The sequence below is a fragment of the Lissotriton helveticus genome, chromosome 4_1 (assembly GCF_964261635.1).
Source record: "Lissotriton helveticus chromosome 4_1, aLisHel1.1, whole genome shotgun sequence".
NCBI classification, from domain to species: domain Eukaryota; kingdom Metazoa; phylum Chordata; class Amphibia; order Caudata; family Salamandridae; genus Lissotriton; species Lissotriton helveticus.
In genome coordinates, this window is record NC_136063.1 from 498800317 (window position 1) to 498825853 (window position 25537).

Sequence of the window (25537 nt, forward strand, 5' to 3'; positions counted from 1 at the left end):
TAAATCCCTGGCCAAGACGGATGTAGCCCTTTCACATCCCAATAAAGCGAGGCGCCCCTCTGCACCCCCAGAGAGGGTAGCTTCTTCGCGTCTCTACGTCCCTAGTCGGATGTAGCGCTTGCACTTTCACACCTCGAAGCAAAGCGCTGCCTGCTCTGTTAACGGTAACAGTATCCGCGCTGCCTGTAACCCGACCCTCACAGCTCGACGCCGGAGGGTGACCCGGGCGAGGTACCGGGAGTTTCTCAGAGTCACGGATGATGTGAAAGTCATTTAACAGGCACCACAAACCCGTGTTTCCAAACTGCATCCCTTGGCACATGGACTGGAAAGCGCACAGCAGACCGTCTCTGATCGCTTCTGGACAGAGGTTAACCCTGTCCCTCCACCCCGTTTCGTATTGTTCTCCTTTCCTGTGGCGAGAGGATTAATATTTCACTGATGCTGCTGACCTGGGTTTTTAAACGATCAATAGTCTATTTTTGCATCTCCTTATGCGCGAGCAGATGGGCCGCCTCCCTCGCGCAGGCTCTTGGTCACAACACGTAATCTGCGAAAGCCCCGTTTCCTCTAGTAGTGCCGCTCACTCTGGTCCCAAATCACTCCCTACTGGGAAGGTAAAGGAGCGCAGCGCGGCACGTGCTTCTCTGCGCCCAGGATCACCCGTGGCGCTCTGGCGGGGAAGCTGGCACTCTGGGCGCAGGTTGCATGGACTTTACACTGATGCAAGGACGCGGCCAATGCTATGTTATGTTATGTTATGGCCAGTGCACCGCTGTGCAGCAAGTCGATGCAGCAGGCAGGGCAGTCCCGGCAGCTCGCCTGGCCAGGGACAGGTGTGGCCAGAAATGGCCGGAAGAGTGGCTTCCGCTGGGGCTGCTTAGGAATGAGACCTTCCTGAAGTCTCTCCCCACTCTGGTAGCGTTAAATGTGTGGACAGGTCACTCCCGGGGTTGTTCAGTTGTGTTTGGTCCGACGCATGTCAATAGTGCAGGCAAATTACAGTAGCACATACAATGCCAGATGATGCCCTGTGGCCTGAATGGCTAGTTTCCATCTGTATTAAAAACAATATTATATCAAGGACAAACCGTGTCCCTGATGCACTTTAAAAGTAGTGCCGTGAAAAATTCGCGTAATTTGCTGTCGTCTAATTACGCATCTTTTTGGCAACATTTTGCAGTTACGAAAATGCAAAAGTGGCATTTCAAGTTGTATTTTAGTGCGAAATGTGTCTTCCCGTTGATGCATTTTGCTCTGAAAAATTGTGCCAAAAAAACACAAAGTGCAGCGAACAACAGACGCCAGTCACTTTAAAGAGCATCAAGTGGGGGAACTAAAGGTGACATATTAGGGGACTACAGATGCCCACTTAAGACAAAGAGGCAATTCTTTGTTAATGACATTACTTACTGTGTTTAAAACTGATGAGGAGACTAATGCAAGCCTCCGCGCCCCCTGCAGTGCAGGAAGGGCTTCACCCATCACGGGGGCCGACTCAGCCCAAGGTGTGTGAATATCTTTGAGGTTTGGGTCCCCTGACCACATTCTGCATGGGGCCACATCATTTTGTGGTCCATCACTGACTGACCAGGGTGGTAGGAGCAGATCAATAGGTCGGGGAGGCTTGAGGGGCTTTCACGCTGCTTTGGTACAGTCCACACTACTTCACCCTACATGTCCAGGGACTTCTGTCCTCGTGAGAGTGGCCCCCTGCCATGAGTCCAATCCAGCACGGTGCTCACCCCAGCAGTATTAGGCATCACAGTCCCCACTCTCGTAGAGTCGACCAGCCACGTCAGCCCTGGACCTCACCCTGACTCTTTGCCAATTTAAGAGAAATGGAAGGTGAAAGTCTAAGTGTTACAAACGATATGTTGCATTTGTTCTGGACCACGGAAACCAGGGTCATTCATTCATTGTCTGCTCAAATGTATGTTTCTATACCTATACCATGATTCCTTGCAGGTGAGCAAGAGGCCTAAGATTGTATGGGGTTTGGGTGAATCTCCCTCTCGTTCGGCAGGATGCTGAGATGTTAGTAAATTGGATTTGTTGTGCCAGATGGAGGGGAGGGAGGCATTAAAATGTTTTGAAACCGGGGAGCTGTGTCTCTGCAGGTGAGGAAGCTGAGAAAAAGAAGAGGCCACCTGCCAGGAGGGTTCTACCTCCTGGCATAATGATCCTTCAGGCTGGCAGGAATGGCATGGCCAGTTTATGTAACAGGGCGGAAAGGAACTGCTGTTAACAGAACTATTGTTGTTACCCATGGATTCATTTGGCCTTGAATACGCAGAGCAAAGTATGCAAGTGTTAACAAATAAGTGCATAGCGAACTGAAGACTGAAAGGGTTTATTAACAAAGAAAAACAAGCATTTGCAATGCAATAGGTCTCGCATTTACGTGAGTTTAAGCTATTGGGATTGTAAATGACAATCCCTTTTATTTATGTTTTGGTTTTAAAACATAAATAAAAGGCATTGTCATTTACAATGCCAATACCTTAAACTCGCTTAAATGCGAGACCTATTGCATTGCAAATGCTTATTACTGTTTGTGAGAGATTAAGCTATTAGCATTGTAAATGGCAATGCCATTTATTTATCTGTTTTCAAAACCAACACATAAATAAAAAATTTGTCATTTACAATGCCAATAGCTCTAACTTTTACAAAGGCGAAACCGTTGCATTGTAAATGCTTGTTTTAAATGTATTTGCTTTCACTTCTAATTTAGCACTCCATGGGTGTGCATTGTTCTGTTCCTCTCTCTCTAGTCATAGAGCATGCTTGTGCTCTTTTGCTCGTTTACCAACTCCCTCTCCTCTCTGTCGTCCCACCCCTATGACCTGCTCTTTCCTCCAGCTCTTTGTTTTTTTATTCTGTTTTAAGCATGAGTGTGCTTTCCCTCACTCCCAACCTCCTCTCAACTTTCCCACCTCTCGGTAATGTTGATTTTCTCTGTATCGGGAACCATGATCTGCTGGGGCTTGGTGTTAAGTTCTTTGTCCCTCTTCCACTTCTCTCTCCACCATGCTCTCCCCGCTCTGCTTTTTACTCCCCTCCTCTGCCCTTCTTGGATTTGCAGATGCTTTTAAAAGTGCCCAGCACTGGCAAATCCAAAAGTGATGCCTGGTCATTTTCAAAATATAGAAAAGTTATTTTACTATACTTTCAAGAAGGCTGTAAAGTTGCATCAACAAGCAACCTGATGACCATCTTGAAAGTATAGAATTCACATTTCATACACTTTCAGATAGACCACATCATCATGTGATGTCACTTTGCATCATGTCACATGGCGGTGGTCCTGAATATAAGAAAACATTCTTTTCTATACTTTCCATTTGGTGACTGAATTGCATCATTACTAGTTGCATCATGCAACATGGTGGGAATCCTAAAGTATAACAAATAGACTTTCAAGATGGCCAGTCACTACTATAGACTTTGCCAGCATAGGTGTATTTCCAACGAATCTTGCAAGGCTGCAAGGCAAAGCAAATAGCGATGACCATCAAAGCATTTGCAAATGTTTGCCAATGCCTGCTAATAAAGAAATGTAGGGTGAAAAATCATTTTCCATGTAAACACAAAAGAAAAATAGAAAATTAAAAGTTATCCTAACAATTTACTGGTGGATTTAGATAGGGCGCTAGAAAAATGTTTCTCTATTGTTAGCTTCTACTTTACTGAATCAGGAAATAGCCGTGAATGCCCAAAATGTGTATGTGAAAGTCCAGGCTTTAGATATGTATGACTGTTTTGGGTTACTATAGTGTGTCTCTGTCTGTTTAGTTGTGTTTCTTTTATCATGTTGCAACAAGACTTGGCAACCCATCATCAAAATACTGCAATAGGTTTCATGAAAAATGAGGATCAAGCAACTAGAAATTAAAATGTTAAATTAAAGTGCAAGAGTGTCACATACAGAAGAGTAAAACATCGGAAAGATCCTGCATGGCATATACTAAAACACCTTAGAAATAAGACTATCCAGCCCAAAAGCAAGCAAAAAGAGATACATCAAGTAAATTTAACTTGAAAGACTTTGAAATAACAATGACTCGTACATAACTTATCAGCATAGGCGTAATTCGCTAACAGACATGCTATTACAGTTGTTCTTGGTACTCGACCGTATTTTTCTCTAATCAACATCACACAGAGAAAAACATGTGTCAACCCTGTTAGGATATAATGTCTGTCAACTTCAGTTTGCTTACAGTTCTCTAGAGTAAGTATATTATCTTTTTCATTAGCGAAAAAGTGATCATTTCATCAATTTTATGGTTTGGAAGTTCAGCATGGAATGAAAGTATGGTAACGTGGACCTCCAAAACAACTAAAGAAATGCTGCCTGACAAGTCAAGTGCACTGTAATGTATTGCTATAAAAGACAATCTCGAATTGGTTCATCATCAATGCCCAATTTTGAAAGGAGAACATGCGTTACCATTTTTTTATAACTTTTCTTTTTTAACTCAGCCTGACCCTCATTACAGTACATATGAGGATGGTCTGAGTATGGCAAATATAATATACATATATATACGATTCTAAATAGAACCACGTTCACCTTTAGAGTTGAAAACAGTCAAAAGGATATCAAAATTTTTTTATATTTCATTCATTATGGCATTTTATTCATTCATAGCCAAGATTATGCAAAACAATTTATGGTAGAAACATGTAATTGTTGCATCATTACATTCCATATTCGAAATCGGTGCTCTCTGTGGAAAGGGAAGGGTAAGTGAATAAGTGAAGGGGACAGAGTAAAGGTGTTGTGACATAATAATTGCATCCAAGTTAAAAATGAAAAACCTCTACAACCAGACTAATGGGCAAAGGTTCCCAATTTTACATCACACATAGATTATGAGAATACATCTCTTATTTAGCTCCTATGGTGTGTCAAAGAAAAACGGCGTATTTCTACGTTTCGACCCCTGATACGCAAGAAGGGTAATTCACAGCCTCATGTTGGGGTCTTCATCAGGAAGAGGAAAGAGAGCCTATAGGGTAATATAAATACATAAATCAGAACTTTACAGAGGGTGAGCAGACGTGGTAATAATAATCAAGTTGGTGATGTGGGTGGTTACCTACATCAGCAAACGGTCATGGAATGTGCCGTCCGCAGGGGGGCTTCCGAAATGCTCCAATGAAGCTGAAATACAATAAAATAGGTGCCATCAGGGCCCTATGCTTTACTGAATCAAGGGTTATGTCGTGGGCAGGTAAAGGGAGGGACTTACTTGATGTGCCGGCGAAAACTGGGCACAGGTAGGTCTGTCCTCAATGGGTAGGTTGGTCTAAAAACAGAAGGGGGGGCTACTTTTAGCAAAAGGTGCCGTTGTGGTGAATCAGATACAGAGAGCACCGATTTCGAATATGGAATGTAATGATGCAACAATTACATGTTTCTACCATAAATTGTTTTGCATAATCTTGGCTATGAATGAATAAAATGCCATAATGAATGAAATATAAAAAAAATTTGATATCCTTTTGACTGTTTTCAACTCTAAAGGTGAACGTGGTTCTATTTAGAATCGTATATATATGTATATTATATTTGCCATACTCAGACCATCCTCATATGTACTGACCCACGGACCCAGGTCCTGAGTTTTAAGGGCCTACCCCTTTCATACTCACTGACCCTCATTACAAGCTGATTTTTTTCCCAAACTTGAATTCTTTTTAATCCATACTGTGGCCAAAACAAGCAAAAAGGCAGATTATAAACCTATACTACTGACCAAACAAACCAATATTATGTCTGACCGTGACTCTGATGATGCCACTGCTAACTCCCCTAATCATTCTAATGAATCTTTTAAAAACTTCCTCCAAAGGGAAATGAGGTCTTGTATGCTGGACACCCTTAAAGAGGTCATGTCCTCTAAGAGACCCCTCGCCTTTGATCATGACGATCTTCCTGATAACCCCTCTTATCGTGATCCTCAATGTTTCACTCATGGCAAGAGCACCAAAAAGTCTAAACACTCTGAGCCTCTTTCTGGAAGCACTATGGGAGGTCCTGGCACCTCAACTGGTTTGGGAGGTCCTAGCACCTCAAATTTGATGGGAGGCCCTCGCGCCTCAAATGTTACTGGTGTCCCTTGGGGCACAACTTTGATGGGTGTCCCTGGTGGCACAAATTTGATGGGTGTCCCTAGCGGCACAAACTAAAATAGTGCTCAGAACGCCGCAGACACTGACTCGGAGGAGGAGGAACGTTTCCAGAACCCCTAAGACGAATTTGTTCTAGACTTCGATGATGAAGACCTTGATTTTAATAACCAACTCGAGGTAGACTCCACCTCCTCCTCCTCTAAAAACGCTATCCTCAACCCCTTGGGAATGGAGATGTTCTCCCTACTCAACATCTCCCACCCCAATAGCTCTAAATGGTTCCCTCAGGAACATGTTTCCCAGTTTATTACAAGGTGGCTCAGAAATTCACTTGAAAGAGAGACTCGGAACACCCTCAAGTCCGAGTGCTCCAGACCCTCCATACAAGACAAAGTCTGTCAGACTCCAAACCTTGACCCTGACTTGATTACATTTCTATTTAAATTGTCAAAGATCCAAGGAGAGGTCTAGAAAGAGCCCTTAAGGATTGCCAGGATCGCCTCCTTGACATTTTTGGCCCCCTCACACGGATCATTAGAGATTGGAGCCAAAGGGCCATCGTCCTCCTCAGCAAGGCCAATTTCAGCCTCAACATTGAGAGGAGGAGGACCATCCTTACGAAGATCAACCCCAAATTGGGTGACTTAGCTGAAAAGGAGCCCTCTCGGAACCCCAGGGGCCTCCTCTTTGGCGAAGACATGATTTAATCAATAGGAAAATATGTCTCTACCTTTACTGCTTTTGACAAGGCACAGGCCAATATGAAACGTGTTTTTAACACTAACCTTTTTGGACAGGCTGGAAGAAGGGGCCGTTCTTCCAGCCGTGGCAACCAACGGCCCTTCTCAACCTTCAGAGGAACAGGCAGAGGATTCTACCGATCTAACCACGTACTTATTGCTATGTTGATTATTCTATGCATTTGATTATACTGCCTTTACCGCTCGAGTTTATGACCTTTTAAACTTTTTCCTCTTTCTTTCCAGATAACTCCACCTGATGGAATATTCTCATCATCTTTGATTTCTTCTCACTTTGTTTCCTCCCTTTGGACACCTGTTTTCTTCACTTGCAAGATCAAGTTGGATCTCACCTTTGTGGAACTTTTGTTGCTTCGATTAATTTAAAAGAGGCAGTCTGTTTGCTCCTCATGCCTTTTATACCATGTGTTCACTGCATTCTAGAATGGTCTTCTTTATGATTTAGTGCGGCTGCTTGTGACTGCATTAAAAGATGAATGCATAATATTACCCTCCATGTATTTAATTAAATTCAGATTCTCTGGTCATGCTAATAGGAGAATCGCAATTCTTTATTGAGGATTTGACCATTCATTACAAATACATATTGATCAGCCTGGGGATATCCACTACTTTACAAATATTTTCAGCGCTTTTAGTGGGCTTGGTCCTGCAGTGTTCCAGACTCAGAAGTAATTACAATGAACTTTGAAACAGGTACTTGCTCATGTCCTTAAGTCTACTAGTGAACAGGTTGATCGATTTCTCAACAATGACTGCAGAAACCCTTATGGTAATCCATGTCAGCAAAGCTGTCTCCTTTTACATTTCACATACTTTAATTCATCTTGCTTTCCCCAAGGCTCTTTGCTTTTTTTACAAGATCATGTGTTTCAGTAGTTTATCACGCAACATATGACTCTCGTATAGTGCATACTTTGAAATGAGTTGCCACCAGGCATTCGGGTGTGTTCAGCTAGTGAGAGGGTGCCTATGACATCAAACAATTGACAGCTTTCAAGTTGAAGTTGATGGAATTGTGAGTTCCTCACAGTACCTGTCTGTGGATCTCAGAGGTGTGCAGACTCCAAACACACCCGTTTCTTTATCTCTCTGCAAAATGCACAGATCAATAATCACATATATGCCAATGGTAACTGTGGAAAATATGAGATATGCAAATAGAGGATTTCAGAAAGTTGTGGGGGGGAGAGGAATAAGTGTGTTCCAAAGTGAGAGGATGCAGAAGAAAGCTGTGTGAAGTGGAGAACTGGAGTGTCTGGGATAATTTGGAGGCCACTAACCTTTCCACAGAATTTAGTAATGTTTAACTCACAGTCTCATATTTTCAGAAATTAAATATTTTCAATACAAATTAATCACAACAAAATCATTGCTCTTATTTATCAAATACATCTAACAAGCATTGGCAAGACCAAGATCTCTGCTTTGTTTTAGATAAATGGGTTTGTCCTTGTGTGTGACAGGCACACAGATATTGGTCAGTAGGCATGTTGTGTGAGGAACAACAGTTTAGTTTACATGGTTAAGCCATGCCTATAAATATATGGGCCATGCTTCTTTGAAAATATTCCTAGTTATAGTTCTTTGGCTATTCCCCTTTTAAAGATCCCTCAGCTTTTTCATTCCACTTACAGCACGGAATATATTCACAGAGCATCCTCTATTACACCTGCCAAATATGCATCCACTCAACATGAACAGTGTTGAAAAAAAGCTGATATGGGGTTTTTGTCAATTGAAGTGTTCTTATACTTGGTATGTGTATGTACATGTAATTCAATATATCAGAGCTCATTTGCAACTTTATCAAATTGATAACTAAATGAGAAGTAAATGTTCCAAACAAATATTAAGAAACATAAAGAAAGCACAAAACACTTTTAAAATATCAACAAACAGACATCATCACTAGATGCTTTACCTCAGAACAGTAGTCAAACGTTACCTCAAATATGTCCACTTCTAGGAAGATTAGCTTTCAGTCTGACTCTCATGTCAGAATGTCCTCACTTTACTAAATTTGGAGGGTGCTATGTTTGTGTGCGGCTGCAGGGGGACTCCAGGCCCCAGATTACCTAGCTCCAGTAGGTGTTGGCAATCACCGCTGGGGCTGGACACCACGCTATAAAGCTCTGCCCCATTTAGCACCTTGCAGGACGCACGCGGCTAAGCCCGGGCCAAAGGCAGGCCCATCTGTGCCTGTCCGTGGCCGAAGGAGGCTGGGTTGGGCCTTTCCCTTTTCATCTGGAGCCCTGAGATGTAAGTGTGCCTATTTGAGTTCTATCATTTCTGGATGTGTCATTCATGGGTACATAACACACGACAAACGACAAACTTAGGCCCAAAGGAAGGCAATTCCATCACCACAAGCTCTGTTACAAGTCATTTAACAGGAACTATGTTAAGGATCAATCAAAGAGATTCTGGATGTAGAGGAAAGGCTGATGTACACACAGTGGGCGAGCCTAAAAGTTCTTGCCACAATAGAAGCACCTGAGCTAGGCAAGCCGGAAATTATGAAAACTGCAGTGGAGCCTGCACCAAATTTGAATCCATGTATATCAAATGCCTACAGTCCCCTATTGGTCAATTTTCTCATTCAACAAGTCCCCTCCATCTAAAAAGAAAAGGCGACCTAATAAAGCTCCTAGATCAAATGAGGTTGTCTCAATGGAAAGCTTTTCTCGCATTCAAGCCCTGAGTGAACAAATCAAAAGTGTAGAAACAATGATGGAGCAGGTCTTAGAGGTGACAACCAAAACATTGGATTGCTTGGAAATTAAATTAAAAGAGGCACTGAAACTACTTGAGAATCAAATGGACCTACTAGTTAGACTACCAATTGGGCAAGACAAGGAGATGTTAAGGATAATGTCAGGCCCAAACGTACAGCAAGTTGATTTTAACCAGGCTCCCACCCCAAAAAAACAGCTCAATCTGAGGGAGAGAATATAATTTCCACTTTAAACTATACCACCAATGAACAGCCAGGAAACCCCATTAACACTAGGGGGAGGTCTCCAAGCCAGGGAGGACTGAATAGGAGGAAAGATTTAAATATTCAGTACTCTAAGAACACATTACACCTTTCGCCAGAGGCCACACCATATGTATTGATCCTAACTGGGTTCCCCGGCCTGAGATCCATGACGAAAGAATCCTGGGGGGGGGGAGGGGGCATCTTAAAAATGAGGCAGTCCATTCAATAGCACAACGCGTACCTGATGCAAATGCCTTATTCAAGGAAATCTTGATGAGGAGAGTCGGGTGGAGTGGAAACTCCCCATAAACCGTGAAAGAGAATTGTACTGAATTTTAGAAACCCCTATATGATTAGGAATACCCTTCAGTCACTCCAGAATATGTATACTTCAAATGGGTGCCTTAAGAGCAACATAAAAGTAGTACCATTGGGATATTTTTAAAGACCTAACTCTATGGCACAAATACCAAGACAATGGCCCCTTGTAGAAACAACGATTACACCGGCTCGGAAATTCTCTAGCCCTACTAACAACCGTTTTGCAGCTCTAAATGGTCTAGAGAAGATGGATTGACTTATACACTCTGACGGCACTGAGATTGTAGTAACAAAGGATGCAACCACAGTGACATTATTAATAGCCCATAGCTCATCACTTCTAAATAAAAGACATACATACCCAGGAAAAGAGTTTCTTCCTTCCAATGACCAAGACCCATCTGAAGTAACGATTGTATCATGGAATATTGCTGGTCTGGCCAACAAAACAACCCCTGAGGACTGGGATAATTATGTACAAAAAAAAAGTCCTGATTGTATGTATTGAAGAGACTTGGCTTACAAATCCAATATGCTTTGATGAGTTTTCATCTTACGGTATGGCAGCTACAAGTTCGACTAGGGGCAGGGCTAAAGGTGGCCTCTTTGTGTTAGTTTCTATTAGAATTGCATCAAAAGTTAAAAAAACCTTTGCATTAGCGATCACAATCCGGTAATCTTAAAATTACCGATTAGTTCACATTTGATTTCCAACACAGGTATAATTGCTAATGTTATCCCATCAGGGTTGAATGGAAATAAAAGGAAATGGGCCGGGATTGATCCCTCTAGTTTTATAAGCAACCTGGTAGCTACAAATATCGCGTCCTTAGAAAACAATCATGTAGAGAAACTTTAAGCTCATATATGTGATCTATTTTACTGTTATAGTTTCATCATGATTTTTATCTGAATAAACTTTTTTAAATGTATTTTTTGATGTACGAACTAATGCTTTGTCTTGCTATAAACCCAATAAAGTATTTGATGATGATAAAAAAATGTGTTTTAGTTAAATTTAATACTGTCAAGAAAAAGTCTCCCCAAATCTTCACGTACATCTTATGATAAATTTCAGAGATGCATAAAATAACTAACAAATAATATAGTCTACAAGGAAACCGCTATCCCGAAATACCCGTAAGCTTTGCCTGGTGGCAGTTGTTCTCTTCTTGTTGTCGCCCCGAGTAGTGAAAAAATGTCTTCTTATGGCAAAGATTTTTGGGATAGAGGTTTCCTCGTAGACTCAATTATTTGTTAGATATTTTATTCATTATGAAGTAAAGCTTGGCATGCCTGTATTTAACTGCAGCTTATGGAAACATTTTGGAGTCTAGAGAATGTGGTGTTCCTGAGGCAGGCTTTTCAAGCCGAAACGCCCATTGAAAGCACAACATGTTAGCCACAGTTCTGAATTAATAAGATTAATGATTACTTAATATTTATGAATATTTAATTATGCAATAAAGCAATATACACGTGATTTTGAAGTTGAATATAAACTCATTCGTGAGTTTATAGAACACAATTAAGACCCATGTGGTTACAGAAAAACTTTGTGTATGTATGAGTTGTATGCATTGTGTATGGTTGTGAATGAAAGCATATGCTATGTTGTTTTATCAATTTGTATTTTGTTTCCATTGCAACCTCTGCCGAAAACAATGAAGATGTATAGTCCAGTTAAAAAATAATAACGTTTTACAAAAGAAAGATAACATACAGCAGAATAGATTTGTGTACAGCATAATAAATCATTGAAATAATTATCACAATCCTCTGTTTCGTACATGCTTTTGTGCATTTCTGAGAGATGTTTCCAAGAAAATTTTAATTGCAAGGTTAACGAGGGTGCTGGTTTCTATTGAGAATGTTTTGTTTCCCTGCCCCAGTAACCTTATCGATCCAAGGAGTCCCGTGTTTCTTGAATACATTCCAGAGATTATACATCTCTGTTCCCTGCATCACTTAGCAGAAAGATTACCAGTGATATGAGGTAATAGTGAGATTTCCACCACCCATTAATGGTAGTCTGCTCTCGCCCAATCCCCACTGCCAAAACATACATTGTTTGGGCTCAATAATCTAGCTAACTGTCCAGCTGCCCATATGGTTGTCCACACATTTTACAATCTGGGCAGCTGTGCAGAATAAACTGTTCTCAGCAGATTCGGTCGCTCCTTCCCCAGTGGGTTCCTTGAGATGATTATTAATTATTGAGAACAACACGGTCTGTGGTTCCTACCCTCAATTATTTTGCTGCTTCCACACTATTCTGCATCAACTTCCAGTCCTACTGTATGACCTTTCTCCAGAGTTAATAGTCTTTCAAATGTACTTTAAACTGTGAATGTGGCAATCCTATGTTGATGACACAAGCTGAGGCAAACATATTTCTGATGCAAACATATTTCGGATTTTTGCTTATCCCTTGTTTTACCTGTCGCCACTTTTAATACATTTGTAGTAATTGGATTTTTTTTCGTTATTGCAACAATTTGTCTTGACTTTATTCTTCCACATTGCAGTATTACCAGTTAATAGTTTAGGTAGTTCTTTCTGCCACATCGGTAATAGCTTTTTGAGCAGATCGCTAATTTTCTAAATAATCTTTTTCTTAAATATATTAAAATATAGAGAGAGATATGGAGCAAAAATGTACAAATCAAAGCGGAAAGACTTGCTAATAGGGTGTTCTATGAATGCATCCCCACACAGGGGTAATGCCAAATTGATGACTGGAGTCCTTTTTTGCAGCCCTGAAAACTGGGCCTATTGAAGACTGCGGGGCACATTTTACACATTGCTTTGTTATTCTGATACTAATTTTCCTGCACAGTTTGACTTCCGTATAAACCTATGTTATTAGAAACATTTTAGCCACAACTGCAATGAGAAAAACATGTAAACATATTATAATGCTTGTGATCTTCCAGCGGCTGGTGCAATCTCATATTAGGGTTCTGCAATTTCGAATATGTGTATGTGCTCAATCCAGGTCAGAGTCCGCAATGTAAGCTACAAACGTAAAAATGCAATCGTGTCAATTAATTAAAAATAATCAAAATGGAAAACATGTATGCAACATATATTTACGTTCAACCAAATTCTGTGAAGAATTAGAATTTAGAACGTGTTGTTAAAAGGTCAGGACTGTTCTCGGTTACTCCGGTGGCAGGCTTGTAAAGTTTGCGACAGACTACCTCCTCCATCCATGCTGAGATGCATCTCGTCATGATTGTGGTGCAATTAGGATGGATGGAGGGGCATAAAATATAGGGTATTCAGCAAAAGTAACGAAGTTTAGCCAATGAGAGAAACTGTTACAATCTTTTCAAGCCACTATATAGATATCACAAATAACAAAGTCACACTTTTGTCCCAGTGTTAAAATACTTAGACTTATATGTTCACCATTCACTTTCTGACTTGGGCACTTGACAGAAAAACTAATAGTTTGACTATGTTGAGTGCAGTAGTCAAAATGAAAATATTGATTTTCATTTTTCATAATATTCTCATTGTAATATTAGGGTTCTTTCAAAATGAAACATTAGATGACATCATGATGAAACTGAGGCAAGTTGGTCTCTGGGATGATGAAGCGTATCTATTAAGTGCACTATGAGACAGTGTGGTACCCATCACGAGGCGCGAGAAGCTGTCATATTGATGTAGCGCAGCTCACAGCCCATTAATGCCATGTGCAGATGCAGCGTCCCAGATCAGAAATGACTGCAAACATATTCTCAATTGTTCGCTGTTGGGAACTCATTTGATATGCATAAAAAATAAGTTACCTTTAATTCAGCTGATGCTACAGATGCCAGAGTCTTCTTCCCTTCAATGTGCTAAAAAAAAGTGAGAGAGAGAATCTCAAGTCAACCTTGGACAGTTAAAGGAATCACACACATTTGTCAATTTCACAAGTGTAATAAAAGTTCCATGGATGAATTCTTTTCAGAGGCGTTCTGGAGAATTAATAACAGTTTTACAATTTTGTTGAACAGTCGGCTTCTTCTTTCAGAACAATCCTATGAAATTAAGAGCATATCCTTTGTGAAAATGTTACATTACCGATGGCAAATTAGTGTGATTTTCTCTGTCAATGCAAGGCTAGTTTTTTTTCCTGGTGTTCTCCTCTAGAGGCAAAACTACCAAAAGGGCAGCAGGTGAAGTAGAACCAGGGCCCGTTGGTGTGGATGGCCCACTTATCCATGTTTATTGTATCCTTTACTAACCAAACAGGATTCAGGGTGGCCATTCTCCCTGCTTGCACTAGGACCAGCCGCGGCCCTTGCCGGTAAGAGTGTGGGGCAGGGTGGGGGGTTTCAACAGACGACGAGGGAAAATGATTTATTCATTTAAATTTCCATCGTGGTCATCTGTCGAATCCCCCCAACCTGTCCCCACTACTCTTACCTGCATGGGCCGCGGTTGACTAGGACCCATGGAACAGTCGCCACACCACTGCTATCCTCATTCAAAATCCACCCCTAAGATATGTCCATGTAAATCTATGTGTTGGTGAGAGCTTTGAACTATTTCAAACTGTGTTTAACCCTTTGAGTGCTGAGCATTGAAGAATTTCATTATTTATTGCTGGCATAATATGCCATTTGAAAGAACCTAGGTTTTGAAACCCGGTTATTCATTGCTCTGATATCAGAGCAGTAAAACTTAAGTTGTATTCTCTGCTCTGAGATCAGAATAAGGAATTAGGTGGTTGCCAGTCTGCCGATGTACCTGTGCCCCAGAGACCATGGAAGATGGTGGAAAGCGGCTTCACAGTCCACTCTCTCCCACTGCAAACTCAAGTGAGATGGGGGAATGCTAACCATTACCTCACCTGTAAGGATGGGCTGCGCTAGGTCACATTGACAGGTAATTCTGGGCCATGCAGAAGAGCGGCTATTGCAGAACTGCTGGCAGTGTGACACACTCTCTTTGCTGGAGAGAAGAGAGGGAAGCGTCACAGGGGAGATGGGTGGGATGCACAGATGGTGGTTGGGGGGATGACACGAAACAAACATTAGATTTTCTAGCACGAGTGAAAGAGGGCTATTTTGAAGGTGAGTGTTGCTGATAGCCAAGTATTGTGCTTCTATTATCGATTGAGTGGAGAGGGTGTTTTCATGGCTGGTCCTAAGATGGGAAAGGCACCTGGTGTCATCGGTGTATTTGGGAGAATGGAGGGCAGTTGTGGCAAGACACAATCTATATTCTGTTTATTTGGAGAAGAGAAAGACACTGAGTGTGGTTGGCATGTCACTCCCCAAATAAATGCATTCTTGACTTTGTAGTTGGGTCTGGGGGCCCTGGGTTGGGTCTCCTGACTTCACTAAGGTTTAAAATGGATCACTTTTCAGATCAGGAACTGAATAGTGACCAGCACAACAAAAAAAGTAGCAAATGTGCAGCATTAGAAGTACTCCTCAAATGGATGGATATATACTACTTTTTAGAATTCACAAATATTGGCAGCCCTAGGTTTGGAAAGCTGCACCAGTCTCAGATTTCCAGGCATACTACTGGCAGTTAAATACCAAAAAGTTGATGGGATGAATGCTTGCAAATAGTTTAACCACAACCAATCCCTCAGGGTAGTGTATCAAACCATAATTTCTTGCCCACTGTGCCACTCTAGAGAAAAGGCTTCATAAAGACTTTGGCAGGTGGATTAAAGGCAGTCTGGGTGGTGGATGGTTTTATGTTGCAACTGTTTGTTTGCTCTGTCCAATACATTTAGAGATGTTTCCAGGTCCCAAGACATATTTGCATTGGAAGGAAGCACCATTAAGGTGGTTCCTGTCAATGTAGGAAATGTTTGTCAGACAGCCCCATCAAATATGGCAGCTGGCCCTCAAACTCTTCCAAGCTTTTTATTTTTCAAAAACAATCGCCCAAACTGGGAGTAATAAAAAATAAGTGATTACCCACACCATGGGAGATTTCTTCCATGGTGTGAGGGTTATTTCTATTTTTTTACTGTCCCTCATGGGCATTAGATACCTCACAGTGATGAATGGACAGTAAAAAATAAAAAAGCCATCCAACTGTCCACTCTGCTGGCGTAAAACGTGGGGGTCCACCTCAAAATCGAGTAGTAGGGCCTTGAGTTTAGCAGGTAGGGTTCTCCATCGCTGTTACAGTGGAGTACCTGTCGGCCAAACTCTAAATCAGCCCCAGAGGCCCACCTAATGCAAATCAGTACTGACCCTACTTCTCATGAGATCAGTCCAACCTGAACCTTGGTCTTTTTCACGTATTTACCCTGCGGCTCACTGCTGTTTTAGAAGGGAAGTTAGAGATTCACACCAACCAAATCCCACTGATTAAGCTACGCCTCTGCTCATCTGATATTCATAGAAAGCAAGAGAGGGAAAACACACAAATGGGGTGAAAGGAGGAAGAGAAATAGGAAAGACTGACACAAAAGGAGAAAGCAGTGACCAGCAAGAGTAAGATAAAGGGCAGACAGTGGCTGCAAGCGGATTAAGGATGCATTTCAATATTTAATTTCACCGGCGCAGCTTCTAAGCAGAGCTTTAGGCACCGACCCTGATTCTTTTACATATAAAGTTCTGCAAGTCTATGTAGAACTACTTGTGTTGGAAATCCATACATCATTTCCTAAAAAAACAACTGCTTCGTAGACACACTTCATTACACAAAATCACACATTTAGGATGTACTTAACTCTGCAAATCAACACGCCACTTATTAAGATCAGCAGTAATCGAAACGTTAGCAAGACTTGGCGTTTCAGAAGCAATGGCAGTTACAATAGAGCACATTTGACAATGAAACACATCTGAGCAACCACTTGCATCAACTACTGACAAAGAATGGTAATTAGAGGTTTCCCTGACAGAGTAGGAGCGCTGATGAAAGACATGTATATGAATATTTAAGGAGCACGTTTCACACCCATTAAAACATTGATGCAATGTAATTCACATGACCCTGCGGTAGGTAGCACTGAATCCATCACATGTTCGAAAACTAACATCCTTTAAAATGTTCCTTCTCCTAACAAGTCATTGTTCTAGGGGCTTTAACACATAACGATACAGGGGAAACTCCTTTACCCATGCAGTGCTATGCTTTCCAGATACAAAACATATCAAACGATAACGCAATTAAATTGGAAATGGAGGTGATATAACACTATATTTGTCCACTCCTAATTCCATAGTTAAATGTTAACAGAACAATAACAAAGCACCTGTCATTTATCTGAGACAGGTGCCGCACGTAATTTGTCACATAATTGTGCAAAAATCATGGCATCGATCAATGTTCACCACTACTCTTTGGGGGCATTAGTTCTTCTTCCAAAGACACAGTGCCTAATTTGAACCAGTGGTTTCTGGAGCTCCGCTCAAGTACTTAACTGTCACAGCCGCACTTATGACAGTCTGCCACATGGGGGTTCTGTTTGTCTAATTTAGAGATGAGCACAAAAGTTCATTAAGTGAACAGATATTAAAAATGACCAATACCTGCTGCTCACTGTTGGTAAAACAAAGTGGATCCATCTTGAAATGTTACTGGAGCCAAAATGCCCCCCCCTTACCAATCATCTCATATCTTTATAGTCAATTTACAAATATTTAACAATATTCAGCTTTCAGGAAGTTGCCAGTACTTGAAGATAATTTGTTTTATGTACTGGAAAACATATGTTCCTTTCTTCCAAGCATAATATTCTCTCAACTGCATTTCTATACATGCCTTTCCCCTTACACAATAGAGGTGGTTAATACGAAGCATGTTAAAGGAAAGCTCTAAAACATAAAACATTGCTGCATTTCACAAAAATTAGGTTAATGTTTGCAGTGATCATCTACATTTTTCTACAGTACAGTCGCTTGAATTATTGCCAGGACTTTATGGATATCGCACTACTTCACTTTACTAATGTATTATATACAGACGTATTAAAGCAACTTGAAGGAAAGTCTAAAAAAAAGTCTTTTTAGCTCAAGCTAAGCAACAACAGTTCTAAGCAATTCGATTAATTTCTCTCATTCGAGGGATCGATAAAAGAATAGACACTTCCCAGAGCTTTATCTCTATGAACAGGTGTGAGAGGCTTAATCAGTACATCTAAAATGGCCTCCGAGTTTCCAAAGTGGCAAAAGGAGCTGGTCTGAGTGTGGTCTAGCTGCTGGTAGGACCATTATCTGAGAACTGTAAATAGAATACTGACTCCGATTCACCGGCCACTATGATGTGCAGACAACCCTCTTAATTCCCTCATGCCCTTAAACGTCTAATCAGTTTAAGAGTAGCAAAGCCCGCCACAAAACTCCACTATCGGTCACAAGCAGCTTCGATCACTCTGTGACGATTCATGACCTGTGCCTGAAGCTGAGAGCAATGGGTCAGATATGTTTGCTTTAACGCTGATTCAGTTTCTGTGTGATATTTCATATATTATTTTTATTTTACAATATTAGTATTGTCAGATTAAACGTTAAAAAAAGACTTAAGGTGCTGGTTCTATCTCACAAATTCTATGCCCATATTCTCTGTTCACTCTTGGACAGATGGCAGGCACATCTACATCAAAGCTGTATACCGAAGGCCGGTTTAGTATCACATGTAAAGCTGTTACAGCGGGGGTTCAGGTGGAGGAAAAGGGGACACACCTTAAGACCTAACACAGGTTCGTGATTGCACTATTTTTAAGCATTCATCCCATCACATTTTTGGTGTTTAAATGCCAGTAGTATGCTTGGAAATGTGAGACTGGTGCAGCTTTCCAAACCTAGTACTGCCAATATTTGTGAATTCTAAAAAGTAGTACATTTGCATCCATTCGAGGAGTACTTGAGCTATGTGTGTCATGCAGTGCTATACTGCGTTATGTTTGGGTGTGTCATGTGGCATCAGGATGTGCCATGCAGTGTAAGTTAGGGTGTGGTAAATTGTGTCATGCTGTGCTATTTGTTATGTTATAATGTATTGGGTTATGTTGGGACATGATGCGAAGTGCTGCATTAGGTAGATGATGCTGTATTACAGTGAGTCATGCTGTGCTATGCTGTGTGATTTTAGGGTTTGGTATTTTGTATGTTGCACAATGCAGTGATATGTTATGATGTGTGCTGAGTTATGTTGCATTGTGCAGGGCTATCCTGTGATATGTTCCAGTGTGTTGTTTTATGTTCGGTCACACTGTTATTCTGTGTTATATTAGGGTGCTTATGTTCTGTCAGGCTGTGCTACGCTGTGATATATTCTAGTGTGTTGTGTTATGTTAGGGTGCAGTAGATGTGCTGTGCAGAGTTGTGGTGACTTGTGTTGTGGTGTATCATATTCTGTTTTGCAGAGTCAGTCTGTGCTATATCAGAGTGTGTTATGTTGTGCGATGCTCTGCTATGGTGTGTAATAATATGATGTGCCATGCTGTGCCATTTGTACTTTGCTGTATTATGTTCTGGTGGGCTGTTTTATTATGTTATGTTATGTTATGCTGTGCTTTGCACATTGTGATCTATTGTGTTGTGTAGTGCTATACTGTGTTGTGTTGAGTGAGGATGTGTTATGTTATTTTGGGGTGCACTAATCTGAGTAATTTTAAGGCGTGTTGTGTTTATTGTGCCAGGCTGTGCTTTGCTGTTTATGTTAGTGTGTGTTGGGCAATGCTCTGGTACAGTCTGTCATACTGTGCGGTCCTGTGCTATGCTCTATTATGTTATAGTGTGCTGTGTTTTGTTTTGCTGTGCTCTGCTGTGTTATGCTATGGAGCGTTGTGATATACTGTGTAGTGCAGTGCTATGCTGGTTTATATTAAGGTGTTCTATGTTATGTCCTGCTATACTCTGTTATGTCAGAGTATTTTATGTTATTTCATGGTGTGCTGTATTATTGTGCATTATGCTGTGGTATGTTTTGTCATGCGTTTTGGGTTATGTTGAGTGATGATGTGCCTTGCTGTACTAGGATAGGGTTTGTTGTGTTCTGTCACTCTGTGCCATGCAGTGCTATTTTTAAGGTGTTTTTTTTTATTGTTGTTGTATGCTGAGTTATATTATGGTAGGGTGTATGTTGTGTCATAGTTTGTTATACTCTGTTATTTTTGCTCATATTGTCTGTCACACTGTGTTAATTTAGGTTGTGTCGTGTTGTGTCAGTCTGCTATTCTGTACTATTTTAGAGTGTGCTTTCTGTGTTATGCTGTGTTGCATTATATTATTGTCTGTTACGCTTTGCTGTGTTATGCTGTGCTAAGCTGCCATGTATTATGGTGTGCTGTGTTATCTTGCTGTGCTATGCTTTCTTATGTTAGGGCATGTTATACTGCCCTATGCTGTGTGTTATGGTGTATAATTTGTGCTATGATGGGTTGTGTTAGTGTATCTTAAATGCTTTTGTTTGTATGCGATTGTGTACTTTATGTTTTACTTTGGCTGTTGATCTGTTTTTAGAGGTTTACACCTGAAACAATCATGAATGAGTGATTGATTAAAATTCTCAAACTGATGCCAGAATCGAAATAAGCCCGATGTGCAGGAAATACTTGAAACAGGAAGACACTAAGGAACACACTGGACATCAAAAATTGCAGTGTTTTATTTCAGTTCTCCTCTGCCTCTCTTTGATATATGGGGGCTAATTTTACTGTTTAAATTCTATTCAGGGTATATGTGTAATCCACTGCACTTCTGCAATACTGTATTATGAATAAGTCTCCCTTTTTTCAATTTTTACAGATAAATATAAACAGAAAACAATGTGTTTTCGGTCTGTGTTTATTTTTAAAAGTGGAAAAATACCGAAAATTGTGCTTCTTTTAAGTGACTCTCCGTGCTGTCTTTCATGAATTGTAGCCCAACAGCTGAGCAGATGGACAGCGTGGGAAATTAAGAAACAGGATGACATTTCTATAAATAATGGCATATGTTGACTTACATTTGTGGTACAATGTTAATATTTAGTAAATGTATTGTTTGATAAAGTTCAGCAGCTTAAATAGCTACATCATGACAGACAAGTACGAGGGCGTGTCTATCAGTTAAATTAATATGAAATGAACAGTTTTACAACTTCATTTATACACAAAACACAAAATAAATATGGATAAATACAGATGAAATGGCCCAAAAATAAATATGGATAAATACAGACGGAAATGTTAAAAAAAGAAATACCGTAAAACCAGGAGCCCAAATTATGAATATGTGGTTAATTCAGATGTATGACACTGGCCAATGCAGTAGGCCACATCTGCATACCCAACTTCCTGTGTGGTCGCCTCTTAGAGCAACAGTGCTTCATAGGCAGGCGCTATTTCTCTTAGCTCGCCTCTAGCTTTTGGAATTCTTTGCCAGTTCCTTTTACGAATATATCTCCACCCTCACAAACCTCTCAAGATCTGGAATTGTTCTCAGCATTCAGCAGCTTAGGTTTTCCCGTCAGTTTTATCATCGGATCTCAGAGTGCATTGAAACGCTTCATGGCGGTAACAAACTGTACACATATTAATCAACATAACAATAATGTAAGTAGTTTGTTTTCAGTTATAAACGAACCTTTCCGTCAATTATAATCTTTACAAATAAATGCCTGTTACTGTTTACAATTTGAAACACACCATGTATTTTGTAAATGTGCACAGTATTAGAAAATTAAAATTTGTCATCTGTTTTACAGTTTTACTTGCGTTATTTGCATATTTATTTTGTCAATTTGCACAAAGCGCACCTTTCACTCTTGGCAGTAATCAAATAAAATGACTGAGGTTTAACCTACCAAATAAACGCCACCTCTCGTAAAGGACTGCTCGGCCTAGTTATAGTGATGGAAACATTTTTAATATTAGTGAAAGATATTTTTCTACTACTGACAGCAAATAAAAAATCGAACCAAAATGCAGCCAGAAGTTAAAAAATGTACCACCGCCAGCTAAAAACATGCAGTCCACACCAGACATAAACTGCAAGGGCAGAGCTCGCGCAGCGCGCACCACTCCTCCATAAACACAGGGTATTTGGTGGCCAGAACCAACTGGGGCTTCCAGAAATGGCACCCGGTAATGGTTTGTATTTTCAAGAAAGTGCTGCCACAATTTTCTGGCCTAAAATATGCCTCTTCAGGAGTAGGGGCTACTAAACCACTGGCACCAATTTCTGAAGCCCCCAACATTACTTTCGCTGCCCTTTCTTTAAAAAAAGCCCTATGACTTCTTACACAAATTAGATTTTTTGTTACTTCTCTATGACATACTCTATCCTTAAAAGCACCACGGGATACAGTCAAAAACAAATGTAATTGTATGAACATAAATGTATCTCTTCTTGGTAAGGACTTAATTCAGACAAGTTTTTTTTAATAAAATCGAAAGAAAATCTTACGATTGTTAAAACACTTACTTTTACCCCAGCTTTTAATATACTTTGCAAGAATGCAGGAGCAGCCCGTGCAGGTAAGAGCGGTGGGGTGGGGTATGATGGGACTTGACAGACAACGAGGGTACGTTAAATAAATAAATAATTTTCTCTTGTCATATGTCGAGTTTCCACCACCACGCGGCCCCGCCCAATGCTCTTACCTGCATGGGCCACTCCTGCGAGAATGCTGTGTGAGATTCCAATGCTTGCCATAATTACCTCCCACCCCAGTAACACAGTGAAATCAAGATTCCATGCCCTTTTGCCCATGGGTAGTGCAGCTCAGGCTACTAAGCACTGGGAGGGGATGGCAGGTCCACCTTAATGTCTCCCTCTGTAACTGAGGTCAGTGACCTCGCAGCGATCATAGTGAAAGGGCCATATGGTCATTGTGCCGCAACAAAGGTCGCGGGACCGTACTGATAACAACAACCTAAGGCACCAACGCTGCAGAGTGGCCCATGATCCATTGCAAGAGAGTGGCGCCTAAGACGCAGAAACTGCCGCCGACCAGGTGAGCCCCGTTCTCAATCTGGAGGTGACTGTTTGAGAGGTGTCCCGCTGCCTCTTCTCTCCCAACTACCTTGTGGCGGATGTTACTCAACCGGTCCCCGCTGCACTAGTGTAGAGTGGCACATCGGACTAAGGGACCACTGTGGCTGAGAAGAAGAAGGTGGAAGCCTTCGCTTTATAGAGCCCGAAACCCACTTACTCTCAGATACCCTGAAGACTCCCTCGCTGAGCCCCCAATGCGCTAGACCCAGGTGAGTGGTGAGCCCGTTGACCCCTCATATTAAAGCTGGCCCACAACTCAACTCGCCGGTCTGAAACTGGCTTCCACTACTTTGACTCCACAGCACAGGTCCTGTCCCGTACATGCACCTTCGAGAGATCACACTGGCTCCTGAGTTCACGTTGCAGCCAGGGGCCTCTTCTCTACTCTACAGAGCTCTCTCTCCTGATGCGCTCCATCATATTATGCTCAATCGACCCTCGTGAAGAGAGTGGTCTGCCATGAATCTCTGATGCAACTCAGGGCAAGATGTCTACAACCTACCCAGCATGAGATCTACCTGTAGACTACTGCACACTGCCTTCGCCCACCACCACCCGGCCTTCTACCCCTATGGCCATCACCAGTTTGGAGATCACTCCAGGCCCAAGATCACCGCCCGCGAGCACCGCAAGAACCCCAGCAATGGCGAGAAGATCATGCTCTGTAAATATGCAATATTTGTCCAACCCTAATCACTCACCTTTTCTTCAAAAGTAATCGAGTGAAATTGCAACTATATGTAACTCTAACCGCAAGTATCTGTAGTAGACATATGTACTTACTGTCATTCTTTTTGAGTTAATAGTTTATCTGTTTCGTACCTTTTGTGTAATTCATGTACTCTGAAGTCCTTATGTAATGTAACTGCTTCTATTTTAAGGCACTCTGACACCTTGGGGTAAAGGTTGCGCTGTATAAAACTGCATGAATAAATAAATAGCGTAAACCGTAGTGTTAAGCTTGATGTGCAACACATAAATGCACCGGGATAAAGTCCACATTTGTAAAGCGCACAATCACCCGTAAGGGTCTCTAGGCGCTGGGGGCCGTCGGGAAGATTAAGCGAGCTATTGCCCAGAGTCACATGGTGCTGGGCTAACCTGCCGCCGGAGCCGGGGATCGAACCGTGGTGCCCAGATTTCAGCGTCAATCGCCCTGGCCGCGGCGCCACACCTCTTCCGTGATGCATAGCAAGGCATGTGCAACTGATATTCATACGAAGGTCACATCATTATTTTTTCTTGAAACACTGTAAATCATTTCCTACTACAGTGCACACTGCAAAAAAATAGCCACAGTGAGATTTGGTGAAAGACAACCGAGAACTAACTGTGATCCTTAGATTTATACCAAGTTGAAGCATGATTGCTTTTCTTTTTAGACCAGGAAATAAACTTTCTACATGGAAAAAAATATCTTCAGCTTTGTATTTACCTTGTTATAGTACCTCCTTATATTATTTTATTGAGAATAAGCCATACCCAACAGCAACTACTTTCGCCCTTAGATAATAAATGAAGTGCAAAGGGCATGGAATGCATGTTCTGTTTCTCGCCAGAGTTTCACTTTCCCTTCAGGTCAAGGTCTCAAGATGTTAGTTTTATTGAAGCACTGACTGGAAGTAGTTGTTCATCTCAAGTTATTTTTGCATTATCCTATTTTTCAAAGTGATTGCCAGTACGAAAGAAGCGCAGGCTTTTATCCAGTGGTACTTATGCTGGTCATGTCTTGTAAACTGCTTCAGCGCAGTCCAGTATCAACTAAATTGCTTTTCTGAACAAGTCTCGTGGGTCAAACAAACCCATGCCTTTCATTTTCTAAAAGTCCGCGATTTAAAGCCTCTACTGCAAGACATAAAAAGCGCTATCAATGTGCATTTGCTCTCCAAATGCTTGAAAATGTCTAATCAAGTAAAACAAAACTACAAACATTCATTCTTAGATATGTGACATTATTCGCGTTTCTCCTATATTGTGCCCATAAAACAGTACCTTACACATGCACTTTTTTGTGAATTCATGGAGGTGAAATCCTCGATAATATCTTAAGAGACTGCAAGCTGCAGCCATTTGCTACATTTGCAATCTCCATCTCTACCCCTTCATTTGTGAATAATTGTTTACCTGGTGTATTAAGCCCTTTGTGATAAAACCTGCGCTTGGCAAAAGCACTGAAACAGCAAAAGCACCAGTCGCAATCTCCTGAAGTTAACTGCAATTGTGATTGCAAACCACTGGAGCAGATACAGTGACCTGACATGAAATGGTATCTAATTCACAAAGTAGAAATTGCCAACTGTGACAGCTTCCACTTCGTGCAAGGTAGATGCCTGCTTTGAATAGAGCAGACTGTGGTCCACCGGACCAGCAAT

At 41.3% G+C, this 25537-nt stretch overlaps 1 protein-coding gene across 1 annotated transcript in view; it reads right to left on the minus strand.

The window, feature by feature from the left end:
* Positions 1–25537, minus strand: part of RALYL (RALY RNA binding protein like) — a 1751515-nt gene that overhangs the window by 1401283 nt on the left and 324695 nt on the right. Inside the window, exon 2 of the mRNA XM_078687094.1 lies at positions 14010–14060. The gene's annotated coding sequence lies outside the window, so the exon portion shown is untranslated. The remainder of the gene's footprint in view (positions 1–14009; positions 14061–25537) is intronic.